Source organism: Ostrinia nubilalis, chromosome 16 (genome assembly GCF_963855985.1).
Source record: "Ostrinia nubilalis chromosome 16, ilOstNubi1.1, whole genome shotgun sequence".
Classification (NCBI taxonomy): Eukaryota; Metazoa; Arthropoda; class Insecta; order Lepidoptera; family Crambidae; genus Ostrinia; species Ostrinia nubilalis.
The window spans coordinates 10,000,001-10,011,899 of record NC_087103.1 but is presented as its reverse complement, the minus strand read 5'-3'; the positions used below and the strand labels follow the sequence as shown (position 1 = coordinate 10,011,899).

Below are 11,899 nucleotides of genomic sequence, written 5' to 3'. Positions count from 1 at the left end.
TTTAGTAAATCATATTTTGAAGTTATCATAGCGTAGTTATGTTTGACTAACAATAAATGAAAGCAAAAGACTGGAAAAGTAGATTAGGTACAAGTGTGCGTTACGATAATTGGAATTACAAAACTTTTACTGAAAATCGTGATAACGTGTAAAACAATATCGATTGTCTATGTTATTAACTACTGTTCCTTTTCGTTACCTAATTTGTTAAGAATGTATCGTATAATATTTTGCCATAGTTTTTTATAGGCTTGAAATTTATTGAAATCCAATTTAGTAACCCTGTGGTACAAATTATCGAACCGGTTGGCTAAATTGGACCGAAGCTCTGAACTCGTATTTTGTTGAATTGTGCTAAATATACAACAATTATGTTGATTAATACCTATGAAATAGTAAGTTGAATAATTTCTCTTTAATTATATACCATGAACATTAGCAAAAACAAAAGAAAACTATGTGTAAAATGGGATTGAAAAAAACTGGTCCAAATTACCGGACTCTCCCTTATGTATTATATTACATAGTACAAGTAAGAGAGGAAGAGAACGTAGATTGAGTGAAGACAATTTTAAGGGGTTTTAAACAAATAAGGATGAGTTGCTGCACCTATAACGATAACTAGTGTTTTTTACGTTTGTCAAAGTATAGTAAGACGGTGCAACTCAGCCTAAAGGTTTTTCAAGTGGGCGCACCTATTCGCTCTGAATATAAATTTCAGCCTAATCATGTATTGTTTTTAATACTAAAACGAATCAGACTTAACGAGTTAATTAAGTAAATATTCAATTTTGTCACTTGAATAAATGCGTATTAGGAGTGATTTATTATTTGGATAATTTTAATTTCTCTTAATAATGTTATTGCACTCGTTTCAGCCAAATGACGTCCACTGCTGGACAAAGGCCTCCCCCAAGGATTTCCATAACGACCGGTCATGCGCTGCCCGCATCCAGGCTCTTCCCTCGACCTTCAACAGATCGTCGGTCCACCTAGGGACCTGCCCGTGCCCACGCTACGTCTTCTGGCCCGTGGACGCCACTCGAGAACTTTTCTGTCCCAACGGTTATTGCAATAATTCAAATTATTGTGCTAACATATTTATTATTAAGTAAATGCGTTCGTTATTACAAATAGTACTTAAGTGTCGTTAAAGGAGTTTTTTTTTACAGAATGTGACATTTTAAAATAAATATCCAACTTGAATTACAATCGATACTGTGGTCACACATTTGAAAATATTTCAACATTGTTCCTTTTCAGTCATTGAAATGACAATGATGAATCATTGACCACTTCGCAAAATCATTCATGAAATTGTTGTAAGTCTGTTTCAACACTTTTAATAATGGATACATTCATTTATATTTATATGCTTCAATGTGAAGTAACTTTACTCTCAATCGCTATTAAAATTATTCTATTTAAATAAATAAACGGACAATAAAAAGTAAATCATGAACGTTTGTCCACACGCGGACGTCGAACCGACGACTGAGGGATTATTTATTATTCTGTGGTTCGACGTGCGAACTAGCGCGAGCTTTGTTCGGTTCGAGCGCGAACTTGATAATCGGCAACCTTTACTCCATTCCTTAATACTTAGTGTAAAGTTCCTGACAGCCTATTAGAAACCTATCTGTCAGATAAACTATAACTTTAGCTTTCACAGTTCTCGGATAGAGTTGTCTGGCAATTAACGTCTCTGAAGATAGCAGATAACAATCTGATATTTTATCAGAAACCGGTAACTAATCATCTCAAACTCAACTTATTAATCCGACTATTTAATTAAATCTATTTATCAGTATTAGATAAGTAGGTACCTAGATAAAATTATAGTTATGTAAGTATTGTAAGTAGGTACGTTCCCACGGTAACATTATCAAATAAGTAACTAATCTTTTTCATGTTCTAGGTACATTATACTCGTGAACTCAAATGAACTTTTCCAACAATGAAACTTGGCCACATTAAACCATGTAAGTAAGTAAGAATCTTATGATTTTCTAAAAAAGTTTAGAATGAGAAAAAAAAGACAATGTGCATTCTCTCTCAGTCTCTTGGTTGATACAGAAATTGGAACCAATTGTCCAATGTCCACGGCCAACATTGCACCTATCGAATGTATTAATCACAGTTTATGTTGCGTCAAGTTATCTGCTCGGATGTCCACTACAATGGTGTCCAGCTCCCAGCGAACAATGTAACGTGCTTCATTCACACAAACACAATCGCGATTTGTGTGTGAGTTTTCGATATCGCATGCGCGCAGCATCTGTGCTCCCTCTCGTGTTCTACGGACCCTCTCTTTATCCAACTTTCAACTTTATTAGGATTGGTTTTCAGTTGAATTTGGGAACGGGATCGGGAATTTTGGATCTCGTATTCTACGGACGGTACCCTCTCTCGAATAGCGACCGTATTAGTGATGATTTAAAGTTGAAATTGGGGTTGGTAGTGGGTATACCGAATTTCCACACGAGACAGTACGGCAATAAGCTTCCAGGACTCTGATTTTTTAGATCTCGCCGGAACGCGTCCAAGCTAGGACGTAATTTGCCGTCGCGTATCTCTTTCGATATTATTACGTCTTCGTATCACCAGCCGTCGACAGTTCTAGTATTACAGTGACGAAAATAAAATTCTTTATTGGAACGAGTGGTTTGTTCTGTGGGGTGGTGATCCGCAAAGTGAAAACAAAGTTCGGAGCGATCGGATTTAATTGTTTGAAGTAAGTTTGTTTACTTTTTAAGTTACTTTTGGAATTTTAATGCGAACGGGTGCGGCGAGAATTTCGAGAGAGGATTTCTTAGACGTAATTAAGTTGTGTAAACAAGTTACAAATTAATTCGTTACTGTAATTCCTTAACTGAACAACTTAATGAGTTTAGTAAGAAATTATATTAATGATTATGATAAAAGTCGCAAAATGATGTTACTGAAACTGGAAAAGTCGTAAGTTTTTGTTACGAAAACTAGCAATATCTTGTGAAAGTTACTGGTGCATAAAGTTAACTAAGTCATAGAAAAATTCGTAGTAGCTTTAAGTTATTGAGATGAATTAAAAGCTTTATTTATTTTTATCAACAATTTCTTGCAAGTTAATTCAACTTTTTAACAAAACATCCAAGTAAAGCTTACGATGACACTCGTGATTTCACCGATTTCTTGAAACTTTAGTAGATCTATTTATTTATAGATAAAACAAATACACATAATATTTTCAGTCTTGAATCTAAGCTTGAGGGAAAAACTCCAAAACTACCTACGTTTCATAATACTAAATTAAACCTGGAAAGAAAGACAGCAAAAGAAAAGACAGCTTAAGCATTTGGGAGTATGGAATTGGTGTATTATGCAGATGCAATAAGTAAGTAGCTTTATTGACGACTTATCATAAAATCAAGATAAACCCAGAAGAGCTTTAGATGACGTCCACTAGGAAAAAAATAATTAACAGCATTATTTTGATTTTATTCTATAACAGTTAATGTTTTTTTTTTCTTTAATATGCAAGATACTGGCTTTTCAAGAGTTAAATGGCAGCTTCAATAAATATACAATACAATTATGTAATAAGAAAATTTAATCTGCATAGGCAGATCATAATAATAATTAGAAAACATTTCAAATTCTTCAGCCGTTTACATGAACGGGTAAAGTGACGTGTCAAGGAAATAGGGCCTTGTCAGTATGAAGTTATTAATGGATCCAAAATCTACATGAAATTCTCGACATAAATATGTATGTGTTACAGTCAAAACTTATAATCGGTCAAAACCACTCTTGACTGATTTTTACAGTTTTTGACGAAACGCGTTTCTACTTTGGTTTGGTCAACCACTTTTAACCGCAAAAAAACAGTTAAAATTAATAATATTTGAAGAGTACCTAGATTTCTTAAAAATATTGAGAATAAATAAAAAGCAACATTACTGTAGACTTATCTATAGTAGGTGTGGTCAATTTGAATGCACATATGACATAAATAGGACACTTTAAAATGGTTTGATTACACATTTTTGATGATATCCAATTAATTTTCACTAATCATAACACTTTGTATGAATTTAGGCCAATTGGTAGGATTTTAAATCAAACGAAACCACTTTTGACTGGAATAATCAGTCAAAAGTGATAGTGACCAAGTACATCAGTCAAAACCACTTATGACTGATTCTTGCAGTCAAAAGTAGTTTTGCCCGATTATGAGTTTTGACTGTAACATATGGATTACTCGGAAACTAAGGCGACAAGGTCCTGGACCCTTATCACATGTTTACTTATTACGTTTGACAATTTATTTAGTCCATTATCTATACATCTATGTTAGAAGGTTGAAAGGTTTTAGGGCTTGTAATCAAAGAGGTCTGTAGTAATACTAAAAATGTACCTACTACCAAATTAAAATCATTATAAAAATAGCTTTTGCCAGGTTCGGCTGCGTGAATCGATATGTCGCAGGAATATTGTAAGATAGTTTTTATCCCGGTTTAAACAGGGAAAAACGTTACATTACTGTTACTTTAGATAGATAGATATTTATTTGCATCACCATTTACAAAGGTTACTGTTACATTCGCATAATAATGTTAGTAAGTATGGATATAAAATTTTATCTATCTCATCGTGTAGCAACTCTGAAAAAATGCTTTTTATGAACCTTATCCACTGATCAGCACCCAATAGAATTATTTTTCAAAGCTTCCTCATGCATCAAAATTGAGTAACGTCTCGTGCAACGTTCACGCTATAAAAATGCAGTAAATAATATCCCCTCTAATTTTTACCAGCTAACTTCAAACGTTCCCAGCCGACTATTAAATTTTTGTCGGACATAAAACAAAATCTGCATACTGCTTGATTTTATAACACGGGAATTTTAATCAGTTTATTGCCTCTGGGACACGATTTACGAGGATTATGATTAAAATTTCAGCAGCGAAATGTGATGACATGCTTTTTTAATTGGTCGAGTAAATGAGGGTGATTTTTGCGCCTTCGAATTTTTTGATAATTACTGGTGGGAGATGTCGCCATTTACTTCGGTCTTGTACGGTTTTTGTGATAATAATTCTTTTCTTATGTCCCACGTTTCGTTACACTACAGCAAGGAAAAATCCCGTGGATACACAACAATATAATTATTGTAATTTAATTTTATGTGATTACTTGAGTAGGTATCTCAATAAGGAACCTAGTAACATTATATTATTTTCCTCTCAATAAATTATATCATTAATTTATAAACACGTTGACAATTACTAATAATCTTTTTTTTTAAAGAAAAAAATTAAGTAACTTGTGTTGGTCCGATGACAGACCTTCTTTCTGCCAACTGAACCTTCGCTAGTTGGGTCAAATGGCTTAACTTGGGTACATTGGAATTTCCTTGCAGTAGTGTAACGAGACGTGGAAAATAGGAAAAGATTCCTATATTTTTGACGTCCTAGTTTTTTGAACTTTATTTCTTTGCTTTTTTGAATCCAGATAAAGTTTTTACATATTTCAAGCCGTATGTACGTAGAATATCTTATCTGTCTACAATGTATAGGTAGGGCAATCTCTACCTTTTTGTTATTTGATATAAGATATAAGTTTCGTTAATTAAACTAATTAAATCAAGCCGATACATTAGCAATTAATAACGGTAATAATTAACACCCGCGTTGTGAAGCCAAGCTGAGTGTTATAAGTGATTGATTGCTATTTTGATCAGTATACCGAACATTTTGCGATCACGGAGTGATGAATCGAAATGTCATTGTGTTTAAATTGTTTGTTTGGGTGTAACGGGGTGTTTAAATTCTGTCCCAATTTTAAAAAATAAATATTTTAGTCATTGTTACACACAGTCATTTTAAACAAAATATTTTTTTTTATTTTGAATAAGATGTAGGGCTTGTTTTGTTAGATCTTGTAGAGTTAGGGCGTGAAGAGTTAGAAGCTTGACTCCACATTAGATCTGATAACTTTTTTACAAAGTTGATGGTCTTCTCTAGGCAACATTTTGCATGAAAATGTTTGTGGTAGGATATGCCTATCATTGCTATGATAATTATACAGTTTTTCAAAAAGGCACAGTAGTTCTGTGATAGCACTCCACATCTAAATCAACTTACAGAATCCGCTTTTTATCTTTCAGTACTTAGTTTATGTAGGTATTTATGTAAAAATAATTGTATCACTTTCCCTCCAAGAAAGTATTATCTTGGATTTAAAAAATGTAATGAATATTCTGTATCACAAATATTATTACTATACCTTTATACCTCTATACCAACCTTACCGTATTTTTATTCGTTTGTTCATTCGTGAGCGTCGTTATACTCGTAGAATTGCCTGTTGTTCAACTTTTAATTAGATACCTCTCTTCAAAAGGAAATATTCAATTTATTCCACTTTGTATCCATCCACTCAACCAGTGATGTTCATTTTGACATATTAAAAAAGTTTTTATTGAAATGCTCGTTGGTTTCCGCACAGAATTGTTAATTATAGGAAGTATTTAATCATAATTTTAGCCACAGTGTACTTAGTAACATTTATCATTATGTAGTTACAAGCTTTTGCCCGCGGCTTCGCCCGCGTGAAATTTTGTCTGTTACAGGAAAACTTAATCGCGCACGCCCCTGTTTCAAAAACCGGGATAAAAAGTATCCTATATCCTTTTTCGGGACTTTCGCATTTATAATATTAGTAGTGATATATTTAGGCTGAGTTGCACCACCTAACTTTAACGGTAACTATGACGATAAACGGAGCGTTTTGTATGGAGTTTGACAGATTTTTGACGTTTGTCAATGTTAAAGAAAGATGGTGCAACCCAGCCTTAGAGGTCTGATTTTTACGCCCATATTCACAAACGATGCTTGCTTAAGTGAAGCAGCAAATTGAATGCACAGCGTTCGCAATATAGCTATATGATTGGTTCGTGTGTGATCCTGTGCTCTGTGAGATATCATAGTAATGTTTGTGATTACTCAAATATTGGAAAAATCAATATTTTGCCAATTTGCGGATGGTATGGACTTGGACCTCCATACCAGACTCCATACAAAAAATAAACCTTTGTTTTCTGTTTTGAAACATAGTTTCAGTTTGACGTGCTATCCACTTTACTATACTTAGTAAACTGCGGTTAGCAGTAGAACGAGATTAATTAGTCAGTTTTCGTTGGGTAACCCCGTCTTATCTTCTTCTCTCCTAACTTGCAGTTAGCAGATCAACCTACCACAAAATGTGACTTTATAGTCTTTTTCACCTAAGATGATCCGTATGACGTTTCGAGTTTGAAAGATTTAGAGATGTCACATAACTAAACCATAACGATGTTTTTTTTAATTACAAATATTATTGTAACAATTTTTTATTGATAATATTCAAATTTCATGGATCGTGTTAAAAAAAACGATTCCTAAAAAGTACTGATTCTGTTTCTTTAAATTAAAAACTATTAATTTATTTTCAATGTGTTTATTAAAGTCAATAATCGAAAAATATAGTTGATTTTTGTGATGTTTTTAATGACTAAGCATTCACTGCAATCGATTAATGAACCGCGGAAATAATCGATTTTAATATACAAGAAATACCCCAGCACTAAATCTATTCCGTTTCACACATTGCGTACATTAAATAAAAAATATTTTTACATCGTATTTAATTAAAATATAATCAATAGACTCAGATTTTACTATATATTTCAAAACAAGTAGTTAATTTATTTTTATTATATTGCTAATAAAATACAAATATTTTTTCAAAAATATTCTGCATATTATGTAGTATGCGTAATATGGATAACCTTGAAGTGTCATACGGATCATCTTACGTGAAAAAGACTATAATAGGTACTTATTTGGCAACAAAAATTACAGTGTTGTACCAAAATAGTACAGTACGAGTACCTATTTATATCTGTAACCTTTTATTTTGATTGACGGTACCCGCCTACCATTCCTGAAACCACAATACGCGGGACCGATTCCGCAATCCCAATTTATCAGTATTGCTTTATTTTAAAATAGGCGTTTGGGATAACAAAACGATTGAAACGTGATATGAAATAATTCCTTGAACTCATAAAATATGAATGAAAACCTGGCGTGTTTTCATGTTTTTCCAGATATATTTTTACTCTATTGTAAATCAATAACCTTCTGATGACGTCGAACATCCAAACTCATTATAGGGTCAGACACCTTACAAAAATTCTCCCCTTGGCGTCAGTCCCATATTCCTATTGCACTTATTAATACCTTAAATTATTACGAGTACATGGAAATACATAGGTAGGTTCCAATAAGTTACATAATAACACCTACATAAATCTTTAAGCCCGGGGAAAGCCGGGGCGGTCGCTATTACTGAATAAATAAGATATTGATGTAAAATGATCATTATTGAAATTAAAGTATTCTGGATATCATTTCTCAGGCCGTTCACCTCAAAAATAACGAGAAATACGATACTTTCTATTAATAAATCCAATAAACTTGTTCATATAAAATTTCAATCTCCTCTAAGCTGGAATATTTTGTTTGCAACGCTTAATTACAATTTACGCAAGATGTATTGCTACGCGGATTCTCATAAATAAACCCGAAAACGGGTTACCCAGAGAATTACAATAAAAATAAAACATTCCCCAAATTAAATCATCTGGTTAAACATTGTTTACTGAGCACAGAACCGTTTTTGGTCATTACAATATTTATTCCAGCTAAATATGTATTGAAAAGATATTGGGCTGTGGGAAAAAAATATTAATATTAATCAACGGAAAATCCGACTACTCGTGTAGGTACATTAATTTCTGAAGCAAAATAGTAAGCAAGTACTCAAACTATACTCAACATCAAATAAATCGCACCTTCCGCGACGCGAACTTTAAAGATTTTCTTCTGACATAATCATGGTGCCCCAACAATATTGGTGTTATTTGAAAGCCCAATAAATATCCTTAAAGAAAAACACATTAAATTTCTTAATCAATGATTAACATTTACCATAAATGTGACTTGAAAAAAGACCTCACTTTGGGCTCACCTCTGGGATCAATTAGACCAATTTTTATGGTTATAAAACCAAATAATGCTCTCACGTGTCCTCTTTAACAGATGAATAGTGATTAATCCCAACTTAACAGTTTTATAGCCATAAAAGTTGGCTCAAGCGTAACTACCTATTTTTTGAAGAAGTGACTCTGGATCCTTCTAAAGACACATTTTTGGGGTAAAAACCTTTCCTTTAATGAAATGAAGGTTAGAACTAGGCTTTCAAATGGTACCAATATTGGTGGGAAGTGGGGATGCATACTTTTAAAAGTGCTTGTTGCGGGAGGTGCGATTTATTTGACGACGAGTGTATGTGAAATGCCTGAATTTTTATCGTCCAAACATGAAACTTACACTATTTACAGTATTTTTTTGCCTGAAATGCTCACATTACCTCGCGCATAGATAAGCTTCCAGTGCATAATAGTTTGCAATCTGCACACAACTATACAGGGTGGAAACGATAAGTGATATAGAAGCTGGAAACATTGAATTTTCGGATAGATCCAGTTTATTTTGAAACCTATTATTGGTACCGTTGGATAGATCTTGTAAAGCACTTTCAGGAACAGTAACCAGTTTTTCCATATCTTGTATAGTTTAGAAATAATCGAGTGAGATCACTTATCGTTTCCACCCTATAGATGCGTAAAAATGTGTCAGCTAATATGCAAGCTAAGCTAAACTAACGTAGCATAGCTCATGGTCTGCAACCGGCATAAAGTGTGAAGGAAGGAAAATAGGGGATTGAACTTTGATCTTCATGCAAACGAAATCTGGGACATCCGAGCATATTATAAATTTCACTCTATATTTTCGTGCAATATTCAGTAGCAAAGTTTTAAAGTCGCTCGCTCGCCACCACTATTCTATAGCGAACTGAACTAAGTATTACTAAAGTATAGAATGCTCAAAGTTTCAAGAAATTGTGGCGGTCATCATTTTACTGATGAAGGAGTTTGGAACTAAATATTAAAGTACAGAAACTTCCAGCAGATTCTGTTTTGTAATATTTTAAAGGAGCTAACAACATTACTGAGAATGTAAAATATTTTATCAAAATATTTTAATTGGAGACGTGTATTACTGAACACGCTGAATTTCTATAAAAAATCCCATTAATGTAAACATGATAAAAACTCTTTGTATTTTTTGTTTGGTTTTCAGTAAAAATGTATTTAGCAAAGTTGTTAATATTATGTTACTTGCCCATTAGGTACATAATAGGAAAAAAAAAGTTCCAATTAACTTGTGTTACTTTTAAATCATAACGTTTTACTGCTATGTTATTTGCCCAAAACAATTAGGATTTTAGCCACGCATATATTTTTTCCAATCGTAAAAGTCGGCGTTTATTTGTTTTTTCCACAAAATATGATTCTTATATTAATAGGAAAATCGGCTCTATCTATTCTTACGTGTGGCATATCATTTTGGGAGAATATTCGTTATTGTTATTTTCATTGATAATGTTTTATAATAAAAGCCTGTTTGTTTGTTACTTTGAATATAAAATTGAATTGTTAACTCTGTATTTAATTTTAATGTAATTTAATTTAATTTCATATATTTTGAAAAATAATAACTTTAATCCATTTTGCTTTATGATGAAGATTCGTCCGTAATGACGTAGTCATGCACGTAATATTATCGAATTTTAAAAGCTCTACCATTTTACAAGTTCCTTTTGTATAATCCTTTGGGAACTCACTATATAATTGAAATAATAGTAATATGGTAAACTGTGTAAATAAAGAAAAGTAATACTTAGTATGTATTATAAAGGGTTACCTACGTGAGTGCGACAAACGTTACATCGAATTTTGTTTCTTCGAAAACCTTTCTGCGAAGTTATTATACTGCGACGCTTCATTATATCGACGTCATGTTACTGCGATGTTTCGTTACATCGAAAGACTTTACTGCGAACAATTTTTCTGCGATAATATCATACTGCGAAGCCTTGTTCAATTACACGTCTTGTTATGGTTACTTAGGGAAACTGATTTCAATGATCCTAACGTTAAAGTTTCTAGAATTCTTTTTTTTTTTCTTAGTGCACCTCTACGGTACCTAAGCTACGACCCTTCCAAATTTCAAGTGCCTACGTTTAGCCGTTTAGGCTATGCGTTGGTATGTCAGTCAGTCAGTCAGTTTCTCCTTTTATATATTTAGAAGATTAGATACATACACTCGAAAAACATAACCCTCCTTCTGGCGTAGTCAGGTAAAAAATCTTAGGTATCGTTTTGAAAAAGAAAATCAATGTACCTACATAATTTACACAGAAAGTTACGCAAGGCTTCGCAGTATGATATTATCGCAGTAAAATCTTTCGCAGTAAAGTTTTTCGATGTAACGTAACATCGCAGTAACAAGGTGTCGATATAACAAGGCGTCGCAGTATAGTAACTTCTAATATTAATAGAGCGGGAGGCGTAGTGTTAGTTTACGTCAAACGCATTCGATAACGACTGCGTTAAAAATATATGAAGATTTTAGTTCTTAAAAGTTTCCGCTAGGGGCGCTGTACAATCCGTCATACATTTAATGTCACTTTTTTACATGTCTATATCGAATGCGTTTCAAATTCACACTACGCCCCCAGATAATGCTCGTATTCTAAACCGAGACTCAGTGCATTTCTATATTTCATACTCAAGACTAGATTACGAAATTTTCTACTTGAGAGCATTACAGGGCAAAAAATAAACAGAAAAACAAACCTCTTAGAGACCAATTGAGACCATCTATAAATTGGTAAGGTATAGCTTTTTCCAATATTTGAGTCTAATGATACACTTAGAGCTATTTTTAGTGAACTTCACCTTGCTCCA

At 33.1% G+C, this 11,899-nt stretch overlaps 1 protein-coding gene across 1 annotated transcript in view; it reads left to right on the top strand.

Moving 5' to 3' along the window:
* The first annotated feature begins 2,543 nt into the window (after positions 1 to 2,543).
* The window catches only part of LOC135079360 (lachesin-like), an 87,030-nt gene continuing 77,674 nt past the window's right edge, over positions 2,544 to 11,899 (top strand). The window contains exon 1 of the mRNA XM_063974003.1: positions 2,544 to 2,734. The gene's annotated coding sequence lies outside the window, so the exon portion shown is untranslated. The remainder of the gene's footprint in view (positions 2,735 to 11,899) is intronic.